We start from the raw sequence: 19,595 nt of genomic DNA on the forward strand, positions 1-19,595 counted from the left end.
CAAAGTTCACACTTTCCTCAGCATTCCAAAGTTCTGAAGAATGTGGTACAGGTTTGTAGGAGACAAACTAAAGACCTAAAGACAGTAGCAAAGCAAGGTGTGCCTGCACTGTAACTGTGTTCGCATGTGTACTTACATAATTAAGACGTTATTTGGAAGTTATTCAGCACTTGAGCATTTAAAGAAACTGCTGTTGAACAAAAAATTTACAGAACTTACTGGGTTTACTACTGATATTAATTTTAAGATCTAATGTGTTTCATGATTTTGTTTTTCAAAATTACCAACATGGGTGCTTTAAGTGTTTAGACACTCTAAACTTTTAATCTGACTTTTGTGAGGTTAATTCTAGAATTTCTACTGTTCTTCCATTAAAACCACTCAAGAGTTCATGTTCATCAGGCAACTCTACTCATGCATTATATATCTTAACATGTCTCAAGCACAGGATAAATTTCTGACTCCTACGAAGCCATAAAGTGCTTCACATCTCACTTTCAACAGATACCAAAATAGCTCTTAAAGTTAATTATACTTAGAGTCAGGGTTTTGTGCCAAACACCCAATGCCTAACCATTAATTATTATTTTCCAAGAATTGAAAGTACAGTAGAAGCTGTTAAGTACATGTTAAAACCTGGTCTCTGCCCCAAGGCTTACCTTATAAAACCAAATCAATTTAGATCACACAGAACCTCAAATTAAAAACAAGGCTAAACTTGAAAGGCACAAAGTTCATGGACCTTTCTGTAGATCTCTGAGGAGTTACAAGTCTCACCAGGGCTTGTTGGTATGAAAGTAGAATTTCGTGTTCCTGTTTAAATCTTCTAACACTCCCATTACTCCTGTTCTAGGATAGAGCACTGACTTCAAGAGAATGCCACAGAAAACAGCTGTCCCACTCCAGGTACGGGACACAGGAAATGAAGTCAGCGCACAGAGCCTGTGTGTCCAAGTATATCGCAGTACCGTTCTATTCACAACACCTAAGATGCAGGCTCAACCTCTATACCCATCAGCAGGTGAGTAGACGAAAAGAGTGAGCAGTGTATGTGCATAGTGGAGGATCATTCATTCATCCATAAAGAAGGAAAGTTTGTCGTTTGCAGCAAAATGGATAGATATAGATAGATGGATCTGGAGGACATGATGTTGAGCAAAATAAACTAGTCACAGAGTGACAAGTATCACACATGCTCATTTGTGGAAACTTTAAAAAAATAGAAGTTGGGCCTGCAAGATGCCCAAGTGGGTAAAAGCACTTGCTGCTCAAGCCTGATGACCTAGAACCCACAATGCAAAAAAGGAACCAACTCCCTAAACTTGTTCCCTGACTGCGCCACCCGCCACGAGCACACTAATAATAATACTTAAAATACTTTTAAACATACTTAAACGTACTTAAGATAACCTGAAAGTTTAACATTTTGAGGGACTACAGAGGAGACTAGGGAGAGGAGAGGGAAGGGCGGAAGGGTGCTGGATATAGTCAGTGAATGTTATCGTCATAGTCTATCCCAATAGATTTTACAACTAATATGTTTTAATAACGACAGAGCCGAGCGTTGTGGTATGTGCCTATAGTCCCAGGCTCAGAGTAATGTTATTACTATTTATAGAAACAGAACTTGTTACAAACAAGCAAACACCTAACAACACCACCTAGCTGTTATTTGGATCAGAGAAGAGAATTGTAGAAACTTCCTTAGGGCCTCCAGTCAATTATTAACCTTGCTGAATTGCAGACAAAATTATTTTCTGTCACAATGTTTATTTTTCCAGTGTTCAGTAACATTTACTGAACATCTAATGGAGTCATGATTATTGTCGATTATTGCCATAGACTCTTCATTGAACATATTGCCAGAACATAAAAGTCTATCACCAACTGGATTATTGTAGATAAGCAAATGGATTTCAAAAGGAAATCAATCCTTGTTTCTCATAAGTAGATAATAATAATAATCTATAAATAGAGACAATAGGCAAGCATCACGTGATGATTGTTAAAACACCTTTCTGCAGGCTGGTGAGCTTGTTCAGTGATTAGGAGCCCAATCTGCTCTTCCAAAGCCTGGAGTTCAGTTCCCAGCACTTTACAATTGCATGCAACTCCAGCTCTTACGTTTTTGAAAGCTCTCTTCTGGCCTCTGTGGACCACCACACACACACACACACACACACACACACACACACACACACACACACACACACACACGAGAAAGAAAAAAAGAAAGAAAGAAAGGAAGAAAGAAAGAAAGCAAGCAAGAACAAAACAACCTTTCTTTGAGTGTATTATGCAAAGAGCTCATGTGAACTGATAAAATAGAAATATTAAAATAGGGGATGGAGAGATGACTTCATGGTTAAGAGGATATGCTAGTTTTCCAGAAGACTTGAGTTTGATTTTGGCCATTCACAACTACCTATAACACCAGCTCCAGGAGCATCCAATACTTCTGACTTCCATGAGTGCCTTCATTCACAGGTACCACATATACTCATAATTAACAATAATAGTAAAATTTTTTAAAGATTTATTTACTACATATAAGTACACTGTAGCTCAGACACACCAGAAGAAGATATCAGATCTCATTACAGATAGTTGTAAGCCACCATGTGGTTGCTGGGATTTGAACTCAGGGCCTCTGGAAGAGCAGTCAGTGCTCTTAACCACTGAGCCATCTCTCCAGCCCATTAGTAAATTTTTTTAAAAAGAAATATTATAATGTATATCTGGACAGTGCTTTAATCTGTTTTGAGCTGCCATAATAAAATACCACAAACTAGATAGTATAAAAAGCACAATTATCAGTTCTGGGTTGGGAAATCCAATATCAAGGTGCTTGCAGATTAAGTATGTGGTAACTTTGCTTAACAGTTTCCTCTGACATCAAAACATTCCATCCTGGAGGGAAGATCCTTAAATGTGAAGGTAAGCAACTCAAAAAGAGCTTCGGGAAGTTCCTGAAACCAATCAGATTTACTAGGTCCTTCCCTGTCAGAGAAAACAATAGAAATTGAGAGTCCCTTTCTGATTGAACAGAGCTAAGCTGTAAAGAAGACTCTAAGACAGTACCATCTTGCCTGGAAGAATCGGAAACCACCTGAGCTGCCTAGAAGAGGTTTAGAGCAACTGCAATAACTAGGAGGGACAATCTCCAACCTGTTTTGCTGCCAGGTGTGTGCTTCAGGTTTCTAACTTTGGGAGCTGTCACCCATGCTGGGGTGGGTTTTGGTAATGCAGCTGTCTTTAAGTCTGCTCCTGCAAGTAACCCATTACTTTTTGTGTGTTCTTCTTTTTCTTACCTTATATCCCTCTCCAACACTAGCTAGGAGAGGAACAAGGATAAAGGAGAAAGAGAAATCAGGAATATACCTGAATCTATTTTCTTTTCTTTTGTTTCTTCTTTGACCGCTGCTACTAGCAAATCGCAACCAACCTCCCTAAACCACCACCAACCACAGACACCTCCTCTCACATTTATGTACCATCTGTTAAGTTCCCAGAATCCCAAATGTCACGCAATTGCAGAAATTATCTAGTACATGAGGCAAACCGTGGTCAGTTACTGCACAGTCTGAAACAGCCCCATATCCCTACACCTGGGGTTAAAAATGAAAGTACATTCTTACAATCTCTCTCTCTCTCTCTCTCTCTCTCTCTCTCTCTCTCTCTCTCTGTGTGTGTGTGTGTGTGTGTGCGCGCTCGTGTGCGTGTGTGTGCGTGTGTGTGCGTGTGTGTGTGTGTGTGTGCGTGTGTGTGTGTGTGTGTGTGTGTGCGCGCGCGCGCTCGCTCGCTCGCGCGCGTGCATGCGTGTTAATGAAACAAAATTCCAGAATTTTTAAAACTGTCACTACACCCTTGGTGGTGTTCATACTTTGCTCTCTGTCTGGGATGAGTAGACATGTATGTCCCCCAGAAAATGTTTCACCATAAAACAAGTGAGGATTCACTTTCTGGTACACAGGTACTATGGTCCAGCTGAGTCATTCCACATGGGTAAAGGCACAAGGGCTTCCCCTGAGGTCCCCTGATAAAGGCACTAATCTCATTTGTGGTTAGATTACTTTAATCATCCTAGAAACTTCACCTCCTTAGACTACCATTTAGGGGCTTAGGGTCTCAGCAGGCAAGTTTTGAAGGAATACAGCATCCAGATCACAGAAGAGAGCACACACGAATAATTCATTGAGTTACATTATCACCAAAATGTGATTTTGTTATTTAACATAAGTAGTAAAAATGCAGATCATCTGTGCATAGAAGAAAAAGTGGAAATTTAAAATAATTTTAAATAGTAAAAGTTTAAATGCATATAAAATATAACTGAGGAGGGCATAGTGGAAGTAGTATATTCTAATACTGCTATGGCAGATTAATATATATTATAGAAACTATCAATAATTATTTTCATTCAATGATTAAGGCTTTGAAAATTAACCCTAAGAATAGACACCAAAAGATGGAAATCAATCAGTTTTCCACCTCTGTGATAGTAGGAATAATAAGCTTTTATTACTCCTTTTTAGATAAGATACAAAGTAATGGGTTTTATGATGGCAGTTTCATGCGTATGGAAAGGTTTACTTCAGCTCATAGCTGTATAGGTTTCAGCTTATGGTCACTGGGCCTAATGGCACCAGAGGTCCATGTGACAAAGGAGATCTGCTCACCTTGTGGTGACAGGGAAGCAAAGGGAAGACAGGATAAGACTCCAATACCCCTTCCAAGGGTGGGCCCCAATGACCTAACTTTCTTCCACCATTTTCCACTTCTTTTCAAATTGTTTTATTTAGTTATTTTTGTTGTTTTTTGAGACAAGATATCATAGTTCTGACTAGCCTCAACCTTACTGTGCGGTCATGAAAAACCTTGAACTCCTGGGCTGGAGAGATGGCTCAGCGGTTGGGAGCACCCGACTGCTCTTCCAGAGGTCCTGAGTTCAATTCCCAGCCACCACATGGTGGCTAACAACCATCTGTAAAGAGATCTGATGCCCTCTCCTGGTGTATCTGAAGACAGCTACAGTGTACTTATATTTAATAAATGAATAAATCTTAAAAACAAAACAAAACAAAACAAAACAAAAAAACCCTTGAACCCTGATTCTCTTGTCTCCACAGCACTCCCCCCCAAAGTACTGGGGTCACGTGGTTGGGCCAGCCACGCCAAGCTTCTGTTCCTGCACCTTGCAGTAGCCCCACAAACTACAGTCCAAGCCTTTAAAAATAAGTGCTTTCAGGGGACATTGTATAGCTAACTGTTCGTAGTCTATAAGAGCACATTTAGAAATGAAATGCTCATTATTTATAATAAAAAGTTAGAATCAGCTACGAACAAGACACTCATTACGTGAATCACAGAGCTCCATTCAAAAGACTGTAAGACAATATACAGCCTTGTAAGAATTTAGAAAATACACTATGACTAAAAACAATCCAGTTATGTGTTTTAAGAGAGAAAAATAGAGGGAAGCAGAAGTAAGTGCCTTGGTTTTGTGAAACTAAGTGTGAAGTATAAACAAATGCTCCCCTAAAATTAACAAAAGCTAAAGCAAAGCTACAATGGACTATGAATACAGTACTCATGGATGAGTGGGCTGTTCAAATGATGGGATTTCTCCGACACTCAAGATTTCCCTTTATGAGAACAAATGTTCGCCCATTGAGGGATGCTTTTGAGGCTGAATCAATTTCAAGTAGCCCATTGCCGCTCTTTCTTGTTTTCCTCCATCGAATCAGGCAGTTCTAAACTGTAAGGACTAAAAACGACCCACCAGTTGGATGCACTAAACACAGTAGGAAGAAATCAGAATGGCAAAATGCACATCATAGTCAAAGAACCACATCATAGTCACCACCAGTCTCCTGAGCAGAAATCCCCTGGTCCAGCCCTCCCCAGGAAGGGTGAGGATGTTGACCAGCTTTACATTGTTGATTCTACTTCAGGACGCAATTTCATTGCTTGGATTTTGTTTTTGTAAGTGAAGTCAATAAAGGCCTATTTTTTATATCAAAATGTATCCTCACACTTACCTGCGGCTCCCCCTGCTACAGTGTTGGCGCTGGGGCTACTTCGTGTCTACCCACCACTCCTCACTTCCTCTCCTTCCTTCCTGATAATGTTTTGTAGTGTAGCCAAGGCTAGCCCCAAACTTATGAACTTCTTGTCTCAATCCTTAAAGAGCTAGTAATAACCAGACATGTATCATCCTTCTTCCCTTTCCTCCCCTGAACTCTTCTTCCCCTGCTTTTCCTTGTCTTCCCTCCTCTCTCAGTTCTTCCCTTTTGTCCCCATTTCCTTCTGAGGCAGTCTGGTGGTTTGAATTTGCTTGGCCCAGGGAGTGGCACCATTAGGAGGTGTGGCCTTGTTGAAGTAGGTGTGGCCTTGTTGAAGGAAGTGTGTCACTTTGGGTGGCTTTGAGACCCTTTTCCTAACTCCCTGGAAGCCAGTCTTCTCCTGTTTGCCTTCAGATGAAGATGTAGAGCTCTCAGCTCTTCTAGCACCATGCCTGCCTGGATGCTGCCACGTTCCTGCTTTGATGATAATGAACTGAACCTGTAAGCCAGCCCCAATGTTGTCCTTATAAGAGTTGCCTTGGTCATGGTGTCTCTTCACAGTAATGGAAACCCTAAGGAAGACACAGTCTTGCTGCCTTACTCAGGCTGACCTTGAATCTACTGTGTAGCCCAAAGAAACCTTAAACCTGTGAACCTGCCTCAGCATCCCAAATAGCTGGGATTGTAGGCATGTACCCTAGGTTCAGCGATTATCTTTCTTAAGATCATTTCAAGACATTGTCTTATAAAAAAATGCTAACATTAGAAACAAAAGTTTGTTTGGCCACTCTGAGTCTAGCAGTGCCAAGGATTTACTCTGCTGCTTTGCTTCAAAGTAAAACATTACTGCTATCTGGATGCATAACAGCAAGGTTTGTTTACTTATTTATTTATTTATTGATTGATTGATTGATTTATTGATTTTTTTTAGGTAAAGGAGCAAAAGAAAATCAAAAATGGGCTTCAGAAAATTCTCAAATATAAGGTGAATCCTGATTTTTTACCTTTCCTTGTAAAAAAACAAGCCAATCAAGGTTAAATGATGGGAAATTCAATTCTCAAGTTCGATACAAGAATTAAGTAAAAGTTTTCAAAATCAGGAGCAGAGAGTACTGCTCTGTGATATAACATGCTTAGTAAGTGTAAGGTCCTGGGTTCCATTTTCAGCACCATGAAAATGAAAAACTAAAAAGTTAAAATAAAATAAAATAAAATAAAAGCCCTGTCTAGGGGCTGGAGAGATGGCTCAGTGGTTAAGAGCACTGACTGCTCTTCCAAAGGTCCTGAGGTCAATTCCCAGCAACCACATGGTGGCTCACAACCATCTATAATGGGATCCCAGGCATTCTTCTGGTGTGTCTAAAGACAGCTGCAGTGTATTCATATAAATAAAATAAATAAATCTTTAAAAATAGAAGACCTGCCCAGCACAAAAGGCTGTATTATTAGTTAGGTTATTACAAGAAGTCAACTGGTATCTAGTGTGTCTGCAGGCAGTAACAGTGACATAAGTAGACAGCTGGGGATACACAGCAGACTGGAAGAAGCATGTCTGACTCTTGAATGCACACTGGATTCCCATTCTCTGAGCTACACCTGCCAGACTGGAAGCCCCTGGTGCTTCAGTCATGAATGAGCACACCCTGTTCAGGGTTTCCAGGCCTTTGGAAGCAGGCTTTTGGTTCCACCCTGCAGTGCTGGCACTGAACCAAGTCTGGGCCGACTTCCCTCCCCAGCTTGCCTGGCACTGCCTTTCCAGTCCCATCCGGCTCTAAGCCAGAGTCTCAAGTTATATACATACAACTCCAGTGGCCTGAGAGTGGCAATACTCTGCCCATACTACAGCTGGAGATTCCCCTTCCCACTGCTTTCTCCAAGTCATTCCACCTCGCTGTCTCTATTCTGTACTCTAAAGAGGGTTTGTAAGGTTTAGTAGAGAAGTGAACCCAAAGATCAGTTTGCCCTCTGACTATGGTTATAAACTAGGAACATATCAGGTTCTTTATAACTTTTAATTTTATAAAAAACAAACAACTCAATTGGTGACTGGACAAACATGTCTCACAGAAGGCCTAGACCTTTTCTTGGACCTTGAACCCCTACCCTGACCTAGTTTTCATCATGTGTATAGCCATGTTATAGTAGGTCAACCTCAATCTTGTTTCCTAGATTGACTTTAAATCTTCAAGCTTTAATCACTACTGTCAGTAGTTCCTTCTAAGTTTTGAAAGGACAAAGGAACAGAGAAAGGGAAAATGTCACCTTTCACCCATTTCTTGGGAGAGAATATAGGAGTGAGGAATCCCGAGGTCCCACCTTTTTTTTTTTTTTTTATAATACACTAAAACAGATGCCCTGGCTGACAGTAGACATGAGCAAGCTCCTCCCAAAGGTCAAAGGAGCACAGCTTTAAACAGGTCCACTTCCCAGTACTCATCTCCGCGGATGCCCTGGGCATAGGGAGGGTGGCGCAGGGCTTTTGGTGCTCCGCAGGGAAGCACTGTTACACTGTTGGGACACATCTAATGAGGATACCAAACAGTTAAAGATACCTGTCAGAAGGAGGACAGTGGTAGCTTCTCATTTTATATTTGCATGTGATTATTATCATACACGGGTGCGCACACGCCACGGTGCATGTTAGAGGTGGAAGTCAGAGGACAGCTTGTGGGTGTTGATTATCTCCTCCCATCCTTGGGACACAGAGGGCACACTCAAGCCATCAGGTATGGCAGCAGATGTGTCTATCCACTGAGCTACCTCACTTGTTTTCACTCACACCCACAGACTGCATATTTTACACATGAATATGAAAGCAAGTAACTTCTAAATTTTCATATAAAATGTAAAATTTTGTGGCAAATAGACCTGCACTACAGCTTTAAACACTAAATAAAGTTATTTAAAGGAATTTATAAATGGAAACTCGGGAAAGAATGAAGACCATCAGAAGTAACAAATACCCGGGTAAATCAGTACGGTTTCTGTTGGCCAGAGCCTCTTAATTTCCTTATGAATTATTTGTTTAAAACTAAGGTTATACTTGCTCTTGCCTTCCTGCTTCTGCTCTATCCTCTTGGGTCTTCCCCCTTTTTCCTCATTCCCTTCCTTCCATCTCTCTCCAGGCGCTCATGGCCAGCCTCTACTACTCTACTCCCCTCTCTTCTCTCTCTCTCTCTCTCTCTCTCTCTCTCTCTCTCTCTCTGCTTGCTCTTTCTGCCTTTCTCTGTCTCTACTACCCTCTCAACTCCCCTCCCCACGCTCTGAATAAACTCCATTCTATACAAAGAAAAAAAAAACCCTAAGGTTATATATGGCACTTCCATAGGCAGTCTACAAGCTCTAGGTTCACGCAAGCTTCCTATATGGTATTTATCTCATGGTATGATTGAAATGTGGACATTTTCCTTCTGTCTCTTCTAGCCTCTTCTTACCATGATAGTCTTCTTTTAAGATAAGCTGCGTAGGTTTTTGGACGAAGAATGGGATCTTTGGAGACTACGAAATGGGAAATTGAGAGAAAATAGGATCTATGGCTGGGAGGAGCAAGAAGGAAAACAAGCTTGTGAATGGGTTCCTCACGGCCTAAGAACCTATCCTAGATTTGGCAGAAGGAGAAAAATACGATGTATACTGTCTACTTCACGGCTTCCTAAGCCTTTCACTCTACACCAATTACCAGTCTTTTAGGGAATCGACAAGAACCTAAGTCTCTGACTTAGGTAGGACTTGTTTCATCTCCAGTCCACGATAGAGGTGAACAGATGACAGTCGAATTTGGGAAATTCTTAGGGAATTCACAGGTAGTTTCAAGACCAGCCCATGAGTGGAGGAATGAACTGGGAGGGTGGATGCAACACCTACCTGAATCATGCATTCCTACAGACTGAGTGTGATGAGTTCTAGGACAGAGTGACTGTTTCAGATGCTGAAGTTCTTGTTAGACACCGAGTGCCCTGGAATTTGGCTAAAGAAGGCAGAGGGAGAGAAGGGTATTGAAAAGAAAAAAACTTTTTTTTTTGCATATGAGTAGGGGGGAAAAAAAGATCTAAAAGCAGCAAGAACATTTCTTGGGTTGCTTCTGTGTTTGCCTGCCTCCAAAATTCTATTCTTTACTTGTTAAGCAGAACTACTGTCAGTCAGCAAGGCCTGCCCAGGAATCTGAGAATCCTTCATTTCTTTTCTTCCCTCATTAGTTATCCCTATCCACCACATAGTAAACGTCCAGATTTATTCCAGAATCACATATGTATATATAAAAGAAGCTAGGCTACGGGAGGTCCTCATACTCTTACATTGTGACAGGATAGATAGATTGGTCTAAAGGTATGAATAGAGACCTTAACTATCAGCACTTGGGAGGCAAAGGTAGGCAGATCCCTGTGACTTTGAGGCCAGCCTGATCTACAAAGAGAGTTCCAGGACAGCCAAGGCTACACAGACAGACCCTAGGTCACTGCCCACCCCCCCACCCCCCATGCACCAAAAAAGGGGGAAAACTGAGTTGCTGATTTACTGTTTGGGATACTGCAGGCAGACATATATACCTCCAATTTCTGATAGCTTTGCAGTTTCTTCAAGGGAGGCCTTAAAATGCACTCCACCCACATCCTCCTCCTCCCAAGGATCTGGCAAGTTTTTCATTTCTTATTCTAGAAATAAGACAAGGTGAATGTTACCAGGTCCGGAATATCAAAATGCACGCAGCACTCACCAGTGATGGGAGGGAAATGGAGATTAACTATCTGCCCATGAGGAATTAAACTCAGTTTCTTAACAGACCAACTCCCTGTGGGACTGTGAGAAGGATTCTCATCATGCTCAGACCCTTGGAGATGGGCATGGGAAGGGACCACTGGGATGAAATGCTGACAGGTGCTTAAGAGTTGCTTCTCTCTCTCTCTCTCTCTCTCTCTCTCTCTCTCTCTCTCTCTCTCTCTCTCTCTTTTTTTCGGAGCTGGGGACCGAACCCAGGGCCTTGCGGTTGCTAGGCAAGCGCTCTACCACTGAGCTAAATGCCCAACCCCAAGAGTTGCTTCTCTTAACTTGAGTAGCTTGTTGGTAGGCAGAGAAGTATTAACTGGTCTCCAGGAAGTCAGGGACCTCCTCGACTGATACCAAGGAGCCAGGTGTCTCTGTGTCACCAAAGCTCAGGACCTGTCTGTCAGGTCTTGGTCAAGTCCTAATCGAAGAGTTAAGAAACACGGAGAGCAAGAAAAGCCTGTTTATCACCATCAATGTTTGCTAAATTCCTAAGAGTCGGTTGTCCATTTGGGCCTGAGCATTTCAGCCATCCCTTTCAAGTCAGAATTGCTATCTTCATCTGCCCCAACAGGTAAGAAATGAAGCCCGGGGTCATCTGATCTGCACAGATCTCTCACATTTCAACAGAAACCATAGGGATACTAATGTCTGAAAAACATCCACTTATTTATGGGATATTTGAAACAATTTATATAGCCTAGATTGACCTCAAATTCACAGTCCTTCTCATCAGTCAGACTGATGTGACTCTTTCTCTTGAGTGTAGGGATTACAACAGGCACCAGTTTAGGTAATGAGTTTTTGCATCTCAGTACAGCCCTTTCCACGAAAATCTTGAATCTTTAGACTCCCATCTTGCTCGTTAGGAACCCTCATTTCCTCACCCCAATCTAAAGAAAGCCTTTTTTGTCGATGGGGTGTTGTTGTCTCTGTCAAACAGCTAGCTCTAGATAAAGTGGTGACTCGAGTGAGGAGACCACAAAATAGAAGTTCCGAGTATGAGTTTCTTCTATTAGATGGATAAGAATGTCTAGCTTCTGCAAGTAGAAAAGACTGGGGCATCTTCCTGTGATGGGCTCGCTCTTCTGTGTGAACAGGGGATGTTCTTTCTGAGGCTGTATGTGTGGGTGAGTGCCCACGCGCGAGTGTGATGGTGTAATGGATAGCTGACTCTTGGGTGTGGTAAATCCTTTAAGGGGAGTCCTTGAAAAGGGTCTGCAGCAAAGGTGGAGGCAACTCCTCTGCACCTCTAACCATTCATTCCCCATTCTCAGGAAATGCTTGCTCATATATTAACGAAGAGACCGTCAGTGAGTAAGAACGTCCCAGCATGAGAGAGAGCAAGCTCCATGTGTGATCCAACAGAGATGTCCTGGATATCTCTTGGCCTTTTCCAAAACCTTAGGGTCCAGTGTGGCAGGAAATGTCCCACCCAGTCTCCGCAAGTCACCTCAAAGAGGAGGAGCCAGGTGGGTCTTGGCAGCTCCTGGAAGGGCTGTCAGCTGCGGAGCTTCGGAACCTCGCGGGAGGAGAAGCACTTTGGCCCACGCCCTCCACGGTTCCGGGGGTGAGGAGGGGCACCACGGAGTGTCACGCTCCCCACGGTGAGGAGTCGGTGCCCCGCGGCTAGGCGGGCGGGCCGTCACTGCCCGCCCGTCGCTCGCCTCCCCGCCCCCCGGCTTCCTGCGGAGGCAGCGGCCGCCATGTTGTTGTGGGGCTGAGGCGGCGCCGGCGGAGAGCCCAGCGGCCGTGACAGGCTGCGCAACAGGTTCGCTGCGGCCCGCCTGACGACTGACCCGGCGGAGGCGGCCACGGCCCAGCAGGGTCTTCCAGGAGCCTGGCCGCGCCAGCGCGCCGGGGCTGAGGAGCGCGCGGGGTCGCGCCGTGACGTGCGCGAGGCGCCAGGTGGGTGAAGCCGCCCGTCAGCGCGGCTGCGGGGCGCGGGGCAGGTGCGGCCGCCGCCGCCCCCGGGGTTCCTTGGGCCGGGCGGAGGGGGCTGCGCGCCGCACACCGCTGGGTACGGTCTTCGGAAGCGCGTGCGGCCCCCGCCCTAGGCCCTGGCCGAGCACGGCCGCGCGGGGCGGAAACCTCCGGCCCCAGGTTCCTGCCTCCGCCGCGGGGCCGGGGGGCCGCTCCTCTCAGAGGCCGGGAAGCCGGGGCCCCTCGCTGCGGCCTCGCTTGGCAGGTGACAGCCTCCCCCTATCGCTGGTGTCGACCGGGTCCCCGGCTTTCCTTAGGGGCATCTGGGCTGGGTGCGCGTTGCCTTGGGGACCCATTTTATTCTGGCTCAGTTGATTTTTCTTTTCCTTTTTACCCTTCTTGGCCAGGGTTGCTGCAGAGTGTCAGGTGAACCGCATCCCGGTGCGTCAAAGTAGAGTCACGAGAGGACAGTGGGCGGATGCTTGGCGTCCACTGCTCGCGTTATTACAGCTAAAGTTGAGAAATGTTAAGCGCCGACTTCTGCATTATGCACTTCCAGGGTATATAGGAAGCAGCACGGCGAGAAAGAATCTCTGTAGCTAGAGTAAAGTTCATTGCTTTTTTAAGGGAGAAGAGGCGCCTGCAAGTGCATAGTGAATGGGTAAACTGAGGCTGCAAGTTTCATTCTGCAGAAAGACACTGTTTGCATGTATTGATCACGTGCTGTATTATTCAGTGATTGCCCATGACAAATACGCTCATTTGAAACTTGGATTCATAGTGAATAGAAACATTTTGAATAGAGCCAGCCACTTTATCACTTTATAATAGGACTTCAAGTTAACCCAGAAATTACTCCTTTACTACATGCTTTTTTTTTTTTTTTTTTTGGTCTGGTTCACGGAGGCAAGGTGTCACTTGGAATTTTGTGTTGTTAGCTTAATTTAGGTAGTACAGACTGGAGGCCACGCTAGCTACTTAAGCCTCTGAGAAATTGCTAACTTCCCTTTAAGGTTTGCTATATTGTCTGTCAGTGCTAAAACCTAAAAGCAATCTAGAAACATCGTCTACAACCTTTATATGAATTGATGGGAGGCCTGCAAAATTCAAAGTTATGTGTTTGCCTCTAGGTTGGTGATTATTCCTATGACTGCCTTATAATTAAGCAAGCAAAATGGAAGGTTTTTTTTTTTTAAAGAATGAAGAAAAAACGTGTATTGCTGCTGTTCGATGTAATGTTGATAACTATTTAACGCGTTCTCTTTATTCATCTCTATGATGAAAGGTGAAATAGTGAAAACTGGTCCGGTGTTGAATTACTGAGTAAAAAAAAAAAGCCCTTATTCAACACATCTGAAGGCTCAAATCCAGATTTCTCCTGAGTGTGAAGAGATATGTTATGTATATTCAGGGGATTGGATTTGTACTTTAAAAATGGGTTTTTACAAAAATAGAGTAGCACACACCCTTTGCCCAAACTTAGAGAAGTTTTCAAGATTTTCTTTATCTTGGTTGTCATTTTATCCTATAGTTATTGTATCTCTTATTACAAGGTGGACATTTTCTTATATAATCTTAGAATTTTTAGAGGGTGTGTATGTGCGTGTGTATGTGCGTGTGCATGAGTGTGTGTGTGTATGTATGTATGTATGTGTGTGTATGTGTATATTAAGGAGTAAACTGACCATTTTACATATTCTCAGCAAGCTGTCTGCCACCAGAGGCATTCAGTCACAAGATAATTTAGTTTTGATTCTACTTCAATATGGAGTTTCACAGAGTTCCATTTTTCTGATAAAAAATATGTATTGTGCCTCATCCACTAAACTTCCTTTAGTATTACAGCATATCTTCTATGGTGGTATTTATAGAGCACTTACTAATATTAGAGTCTATGCCCAGTGTTTTGTATACTTCTTTAAAGCACATGGAGGCCTTGTAAGTCATGTCCTCCCATCAGATAAAGAAGTAAAATGTTAGCATTTAACTAATTGTGTCTTGTTTCAGTTCAGCCTAAGCTCTTTCTGCCGTTGCATAGACCTGAAGCTGAGCATACATCTGAATTGTATTTATACTTGACTCTTTTTTGTTAAGTCTGTATAATGGTTGCACATGAACAAATCCTCTGGGGTAAAGTGTGCATGTAGGTATTCTTGAGAAAGAGGAACTGAACGGGGCTTAAAGGATATGAGGCACAGAGGAAATGGGGGAGGAAGGGAGGAAACTGAGCAGAAATAGGACCGTGAATAGACCGAGAAATGATGTATTTTCAGAACTCTAAGAGTGCAATGTACTTTATTTGCAGTGTTTTCAGAAACGACTTCACAGCCAATAATCAAGACACTAAATAACTTTGCTATTTGCTGTACAGATATACAACAGGCTTGTGGCAGACAGTCAGGGGTCTACTATCAGAATTTAATTTGTTATATTTAGCCACCTGTTTTATGTTTTATGGACCCTTTTCGTTGTTGATTCATGTTCATTTGAGGGAAGGTCAGTCTAATAAAAATTGCATACGTATTTACAACTTCGTTGGATAAAAGTATAGGCTCTCTAGTTAAAAGCTCCTACCTCAGATCCAGCTCCAAATAGCTGTATCAAGCAAGTTTCTGTAATTCCCTAATTTCTGTTTCTTCTTCATGTGTAAAAGGGGGATAATAATTGTACCCACTTCATAGTGTTGTATATAATATAAAGTGCTTAGTGACTGTGCTTAGCATAAGTGCCCAATAAATGTTACCTGTTTTCATTCCAGCCAGCTTGCTTCAACGAGAAATCTCAAGCTAACTAGTCTGTCCCCCTCCCTCTCCCCCCCTTCTCTCTCTCTCTCTCTCTCTCTCTCTCTCTCTCTCTCTCTCTCTCTGGTTTGTAATTTATTCTAATGACTGTAGAAAATAGCTTTTTCATTTGCTGCTCAGTTTTTAATCAGCATCAAAATGAGCCGTATGAAAGGCTAAAAATGGATTACAAGGTCTGACCTTCAGTTCAAACTAAGAGTCTTCCTCCTTAGTTTCCTTCGTTTCTGATACTGTGGATCATCAGTTCAGGGTCTTCAGATTCAGATGGTTAAATTCTTTGCCACGTGAAGTGGAGTTAACTTGGAAGAGGCTGGTGTTGAGAAAGAACAGAGACTAGTGAGAGATCCAAATCGACAGGCTTTGTATTGGTCGTTAGGACAGGAGCAGCCTGTGCCATTTTCTTTCTGCTGTTCTCTGTTCCCCTTTCTCAGTCTCCCATCTAATATGTTCGTGCATTTGTCAAATGGCTGCTTTAATATAAGAACCAGGTAGGACAGGTTAATGAATCTCATAATTTATGTAACATTTGGTGGCATTGCCTTTTGGTATTCATGACATAATCCTTAGGGATTATAAGTGATTACTTCAAAGATTAGTGACAGTTTTCCATTAGTTACTTTTCCTGTGCTGTGACAAAATATTTGACAAGAAGCACCTTGAGGGAGGTTTTGACACACGGTTTGAGGGTATAGTCCATTACAGCAGGAGAATGAGACAGGTCACAGCACATCTCCAGTCAGGAAGCAGAGATGGATCCCGAGCTCTCCTGGCTGTTTACCTTGTGTGCAGTTCCTGAAATAGCAGTCCACATTCAGGGTGGGTCTTCTCACTTCAGTTAACCCAACCGAGATAACCCTGCATAGGTATGTCTAAAACTTCCTCCTGGGTTGTAGATTTTGTCAGCTTAACACCGTATTTGCCAAGAATGGTGTGGGTCACTTGGGAATACAAAGTAGTATTACTTCTCTAAACCATTTTTATTAAGATCTGAAAACCCAAGTGGTAGAAGAGAACATTTTTGTCATTTTAGGTTTTCCACTGCATATAAATAAATTAGTAAATGCATATAAATTGTTTTTGTCTTGCTGAGGGGACAACCTGTATTGGAGTTTTCCTTGCCTTCCTCTCTTCCTCCCACTGATTCTGACTTAGGACTTACTTTCTCCTTCCAACTGACTGATTCCTTCAGGGTTGCACGGGTTCAGAGAACTGAGTAATGTGGGTGACCAAGGGGTAGAGAACCTCCGGATTAGGTTTGGGTAACCGTAAATCTTTCTGACGGTACTCCCCAGGCCCTGGGCTTTCTAGTTTGTTTAGCATGGTGAGGACCTGATATTGCAGCTCACCTTCGCAGCACTCTCAGATCTTCTCTCACTGCTGTAACTCTTCTTCATCTTTGTCTTTTCCTCATTCTGTATCAGCTTGCTTTTCTTTACTCCCAGCCTCTGTCTCCTGTCTTTGAAAGTTAAGGACAAAAGTTACTCGTAACTCATAGGGTAGAGTTCATTCTTTCATTTCATTTCATAAGTATTGCATGATTTCTTGGGAGAAATGTCTGATATATTATATAACCGGTGAATAAAGTGTACAACCCCGTCGTGCCATGGTGGCACGTAAATTCAGGAAAAGAGAATACAGACAATAAAACATCTTGGATTTAGAAATTGCCAAGTACTATGGAGAAAATTAAGACAGAAAATATGTGTCTGGGTTGTGTGTGTGTGTGGAATAATTGGGAGAAGTAAATTTGCTATCTTTAAAATTATCAAGAAACTCTGCCCCTCCAAATCCATAGTGTACATTTACAAGTAAATACATAGTAGCCCTAATGTAAATAAGTTATTCATATTTTAGGATACCATATTTAAGATGGTTTTGTTATTATTGTTATTGTTATTATTATTATTACATATTTGGTTGGTACCTAGCAGACCTCTTGATATTTCTTATTGATGAAATTAGTAAAAACTTCCCCTGACATAGTGTATGCTTAAAGCAGAGATTTGCCAAATTGTTTAGAATGGGTACTTAATTTGATTTTTCCTAAAAGTACTGTTTGTTTCCTAAAAGTATTGTTTGGTTTAAAACTTTATTGACTTTTTATGTGTACTATTTTTATTATGATGAATAATAAATGTTCTGTATAGGAAATTGGGACACTGTAGGGAAATACAAAGACCATGATCCTTTCTTGATAGATCCACTGCTCATGTTTTGGTAGATCTCCTCCTAGAACTTGTCTTTACAGATAATGCACCTGTTCTGTTGTTATAATTTAATGTCTTCTCTTTCTGCTGTGCTCCCTGGAGCATGTTAGGCAATTGCTTTTCCATTGAACTACATCTTCAGTTCCTATTCTGTAATTTTTCTTCTTAGCTTACTAATATTTATTAAAACATGGTTCTGTTTTTACCATGTGCTTTTTCACAGTTCACTTTTATTGGTGAATATGTTCCAACTACTGAATATTGGTAATAATGTCTAACCTTTATAAAGCAGTAGTTGTAACTTAGTTATTGGGGACACTTCACATAAATTCATGTAGTCTTTAGCCTGTCTATCATAGTTGAGGGACTTGAGCAGTATAATAACACACAGTCAGTAAGTGAGAGAGACCTAGGGTGTGGATTTGATCATCTGCTTATAATCCCTATCTTCTGTCGCTTCTGTGGAAGGTATATAGTCTATAATCTTTCTTTAATATCATGTTGTAGCTCTCGTCCCTGTAGCTGTAGCTGTATTCACAATGATAAGCATTTCCCAGGATAAATTTCAAGTAGTAGACATTGGATCAAAAGGTTTGAACACTTTTATTTTAGATTATGTTAAAGGTAGGTTTATTGGGAAGCTTCTCTCTGGTGGGCCAGTTCACTGGCCCGAAGGACCAAGGCCAGGGAAGTTGCCTGGGGAGGGGGGCGGCTTAAGGGAGGGAGAGAGAAAGAAAGAAAGAAAAGGGATCAGGCACAGAGAGAGGAGGAGAGGAGCATATGGACACTTCTTAATGCCCATGTAAACATAGTATCAGATTACCTCACAGGGAAATTCATTAGCATCAATGTGGGAATGAAACCTGTCTTATTTCCTGACATCCTTGAAAGCACTGCCTTTTAAACATATGCTAACTTATTAAAACTACTTTTTCTACCTCTACTGATCTGATACTACTAAGTGTTAGTATCAGATCATTCTTTTTCCATTTTTCTTGGAAGATGTTCATTTCTGTTTCTTTCTTATCTCATTGGCTTGTTCACTTTGTTTTGCTTTGTTGTTGTTTTGTTTTTGTTTTTTGTTCTTTTGTCCCCCCTTCCTTTCCTGTCCTCTCTTCCCTTCCTCTCTCTTTTTTCTTAATTTCTTTTGACAGAGTCCCATATAGCCCAGACTAGCCTTAAATGTACTGTGTAGCCAAGGATAACAGAGACTTCTGATCCGTGCCTCCACCCCCTGAGCACTGGGATGACAGACATACGCACTGCCACTGCTTTATGGGTGTTAGGGGACAAGCCGGAGGCTCCGTTCATGCCATTCTACCACTGAACCACACCGCCAGCCTCTCGCTTGTTCCTAAGAACTCTCTGTATGTTAAGAATAGTATAGCTTCCATGTAGTTTTATATTTTTCTAAGTTTGCTTTTTAGCTTTGTTTATGGATTTAAGAAAAATTGTAATGGTAGTTAATATTTCTGTAGCTCTTCTCAAGTGTGTGTGTGTGTGTGTGTGTGTGTGTGTGTGTGTGTGTGTATATGTTGTATATACTAAATGTTCTTCATTTAATAACTCATTTACTTTTTGTACCATTCCCTAGGAGGGAGTGCTGTTATTAGCTCCTTGGACATAGTCTTTTTTTTTTTTCCTTTGAGGCAGAATCTCATGTGTAGCCTGCTAGCCTTGAACTTGCAGAGATCCGCCTGCCTCCCATGTGCTGGGCTTAAAGGTGTGTGCCTTGACATCATCTTTTAAAGTCTAGATTTTTCCTTTGTGCCTTTGTCTATTTCTGTTCTCAGTTCTAAAATTTACCCTGTACCCAGTGACCTGCTGTCTGAAACCTA

General features: G+C 42.2%; 1 protein-coding gene and 1 long non-coding RNA gene across 13 annotated transcripts in view; one reads left to right on the forward strand and one right to left on the reverse strand.

Moving 5' to 3' along the window:
- The window catches only part of LOC134479114 (uncharacterized), a 17,486-nt gene extending 6,757 nt beyond the window's left edge, over nucleotides 1-10,729 (reverse strand). Inside the window, exons 1-2 of the long non-coding RNA XR_010052216.1 lie at nucleotides 10,613-10,729; nucleotides 9,930-10,032 (exon numbers count right to left, since the gene is read on the reverse strand). This is a non-coding gene — a long non-coding RNA (uncharacterized LOC134479114). The remainder of the gene's footprint in view (nucleotides 1-9,929; nucleotides 10,033-10,612) is intronic.
- A 1,433-nt stretch (nucleotides 10,730-12,162) lies between these two features.
- The window catches only part of Itsn2 (intersectin 2), a 110,733-nt gene continuing 103,300 nt past the window's right edge, over nucleotides 12,163-19,595 (forward strand). For 6 of the 12 annotated variants that reach the window (XM_039113105.2, XM_039113106.2, XM_063261877.1 and 3 more), the window contains exon 1: nucleotides 12,332-12,734. The gene's annotated coding sequence lies outside the window, so the exon portion shown is untranslated. Of the gene's footprint in view, nucleotides 12,735-12,782; nucleotides 13,015-19,595 lie in introns of those variants that run through there. The other 6 variants (XM_039113108.2, XM_063261879.1, XM_039113103.2 and 3 more) reach the window with 5 other exon arrangements.

The sequence above is a fragment of the Rattus norvegicus genome, chromosome 6, assembly GCF_036323735.1.
Source record: "Rattus norvegicus strain BN/NHsdMcwi chromosome 6, GRCr8, whole genome shotgun sequence".
NCBI classification, from domain to species: Eukaryota; Metazoa; Chordata; class Mammalia; order Rodentia; family Muridae; genus Rattus; species Rattus norvegicus.